This window comes from Ictalurus furcatus, chromosome 1 (genome assembly GCF_023375685.1).
Source record: "Ictalurus furcatus strain D&B chromosome 1, Billie_1.0, whole genome shotgun sequence".
Taxonomy (NCBI): Eukaryota; Metazoa; Chordata; class Actinopteri; order Siluriformes; family Ictaluridae; genus Ictalurus; species Ictalurus furcatus.
The window spans coordinates 483,609-487,055 of record NC_071255.1 but is presented as its reverse complement, the minus strand read 5'-3'; the positions used below and the strand labels follow the sequence as shown (position 1 = coordinate 487,055).

General features: G+C 41.1%; 1 long non-coding RNA gene across 1 annotated transcript; it reads left to right on the top strand.

The window, feature by feature from the left end:
- The first annotated feature begins 973 nt into the window (after positions 1 to 973).
- On the top strand, positions 974 to 2,835 carry LOC128618976 (uncharacterized). The gene is made up of 2 exons (XR_008387857.1): positions 974 to 1,042; positions 2,258 to 2,835. It is a non-coding gene; the product is annotated as an uncharacterized LOC128618976 (long non-coding RNA).
- Positions 2,836 to 3,447: the final 612 nt, after the last annotated feature.

Here is a 3,447-nt window from a genome sequence, read left to right as displayed (position 1 = left end):
ACCCATTTTCAGGAATGGACCTTATGTTATTATGGCATATAGAAAGAAAAGGAGAGAGGAGTAGAAATAGGATTTTGCTGGGTATCAGTGTGTATGTACAGGGCAGGGAAATCTGGAAAGAAAACCGCTGATGGGATAGCAAAAGATGCTTTAAAAAGGAAGGAAGTGGATGTCAGTGTGGCCTGAGGTGAAGGAGAATTTAAAAGCTTTATTAAGAAAAATATTACACAAAGAATGGCAAGAAATTTGGATTATGGACACTAAGGGAAGGCGTCTATATAAAAAAAACTGGTATATACTAAAAGAACTCTCTGTGGTAGAAATAGGAAGAGGTCATAATAACTAGGCTAAGACTTCACTCAGGACTGAATGCATGACTGTTCTTAACCGGAGTGATAGTGATCTGTGTGAGTCCTGTGGTGAGAAAGAAACAGTAGAACATGTAATATATCATTGTAAGAGGAACAGGGAGGAGAGAAAGGAATTAATAACATTTTTAAATATAAAGGGAAAGAAGCCTTGGAATATTTACTGGGATATGAGTTTAATATATCCATCAGTACAGTACAGTACAGTACAGGGCTAAACGCAAGGATTTATAAATAAAAAACTTTATTGAAAATAAAGTAATGATGCTCTGTTCCACTGTGGATCCTGAAGGAGATGAACACGCAGCCCCAGACCATACCTAACCCCTGATGGATGGTGAATGAGGGTAGAGTGTCCAGTTGTTGTTTTTAATATTGTGACTGAAGGATAGAAGAGAGAACAGAGGAAAGAAAATGGCCTTAAATAAACCAGGACTGTATAACAGTTCAGTAACAATGCTTGGATCGGGGGAATGTGGGGATTTGGTGAAGGATGGAGGAGCTGAACACACAGCGCCATCTAATGCTGGAACAAGAAGGAGGAGGAGGAGGAGGACCTAACGCTCAAACCCCCACACCCCCACACACACACCCCCCCACACACACACACACACACACACACACTCTCACTCTCTCTCTCTCTCTCTGTGTCACCGCAGCTGTACCACGAGACGGTAAGTGTTTAACCGGACAGGGTTTTTTATTTAATTAATTTACTTTTATAGAGTTTTCTTCATCCCTACATATAAAGAGAGGTTTTCCATAGTTATAACCTCGTTTTGCGTCGTGAAAAATAATATTTTGTATATAAAATACAACAGCATGCAGGCCACGCGGTAAAACTAGATGCTAAGTCTAGCTAGCCGGAGAACCTAACGTTTTAGAGCGTCATGTTCGGAGTTAGACTGACATCTGTGTAATAACGCATTTAAAATAAAACAGTGAATTGAACGATAATTAAACTAGAGCTACAACAACTAATGGATAATAATCGATGATGAAAATCGTTGTAATGAATCAATATGGATGAGTTGGTCTCTGTTCAGAAAACACGCTTCGGAGAGTAAATACTAAAGTTATGTCCCAAATGAAGTACTGCACACTTACACTATACACTACACACTTACACTGTACACTACACACTACACACTTACACTGTAGGGATTTTAGCCAGCGGTGGGCGGAGCACAGACACACAGGAGGCTGTTTCAGTGTTATTGGAGATTTATTTAAGATAATCGGTGAGCCGGGGTGCGTGTGTGTGTGGGTTGAAGGACGATCGGGCGGTGAGGGTCTCAGTCGTCGGCGGTTACAGCCAAGGGGGTGGGGCGGAGCCGTCACTCGTGTCGGAGTCACCTGAAACCCGAAAAAACACACAACAGCGATTAGCAGACGTGCACGTGTCGGCAGAACTGCATAAAACACGCCAGAGATTTGCGCACATGCTCGGAGATACTTCTCTCTTTCTGCGAGTGGAATATCGCCCTTTCATACTCTCCCCTCGCTCGCTGGATGGTGGAATTCTTCCGTACGGTGCACCATTCACGAGCCGTGGGTGAGTCGGCGGCTACCGGCCTGGCGCCACAACACTTACACTCCATACTCACACTCCACACTTACATGTACACTACACACACTGTAGACTACATACTCTGCACTATTGTCTATCGTCACACTAAATTGTTCTTGACGCTAGATTACACAACACTAGATTACTCTTAACTCTGTACAACAAATATAATTTAGCCTTTACATATTTGTTTATGGGATGAAGAAAACTCGAGTCTTTTAATTTTTTTAATGATTGACTATTGCTGTACCTTTTTATTGCTAGTTATCATGTTTGTAGTTAATGTTGGGTTTTTTTGTTTTTGTTTTGTTTTTTTCAGAACAGAAGACTTCCAGCTTGTGCAGGTGAACGCACGCACAGTTGAAAGGTGTGTTAACTCTTTGGTGCCGTGAGCATCGCCTGCGAGTTTCAGCATGGTCAGGTTCACTCATGTCCTCTTTTTCTCTTTACAGCATGAAGGGATTTGATGTTACACACACGAATGAAACACTGAGAGAATCTGTAGAGTCTCAGCTTTCAGACGATCTCACATGTGGAGAACATGAACATTTTATATAATCTCTAAATTGTAGAGAAGTTGCAGTTTGTTCCTGTGGTGAAAAGTGAAAGTAATGTGAAACGTGGTCTCCTCCTCCTGTTCACATATTAATGACATGTTAATGTCTTTCAGGAGCAGGACAGGTAAATCAGGTAAATCAGGACGGGTACATGCTGATGGAGGAACACAGGCAGACTTTTGCACAGGAACCTTCTGGTGTGTTACAGTAATTCTGGTAAATTGTGTACTGACTTATGATTGTGCACTAAATCCCTACAATACATGTTCCTTTTATTCTGATGTTAAATTGCTGAAATAAGTGTGTGTGAGAATGACCTACAATAAAGTGATGAAATGTGTGAAGTTGTATCGTCGTTCTTGCTTATGTTTCTCCTTATTTACACATACTGTTGACCATATGAACTGTTGGAATTTATTTAAGTGGATTTTTAAAAAATTATAAAAAATTTGCATTATCCACACTGGTAAACTGAGCTTTAGAGTAAACTCTGGTGACTTTAAGTAACACATTGGGAGTTAAGAGCGGAGTACTGGAGCCAAGGAGAGCTTTTACGTTCTCAAACACACACTGGCAGACAGGAGACCAAATTGCTCGAGCGCACCCGGGCTTTGAGGATGATTGGCTGATGCCCAGTTACATTAATATTCAGTTGGTGCAGGATCTCCACAAATGTTTGGGGTGAGCAATTTGAGCTTCAGAATATCAAAAATGGACAGAACTTGAGATAACGCCCCAATGATGGGATTTGCTGCACAACAATCCATTACCTGGTACATTAGTCAATGGGTACTGGTTCCCCCATTTAGCGCTAGGGAACAGGGTCGATGATGAGGTAATCAGAGGTGCACATTTTATAGGGTTGTTCAATTTCCTGCTATTAGGATCTGATATAACTAGCAAACTATCTTAATCTTTCATTTAAAAAAAGAGCTTGTATGTTTTTCAGTCT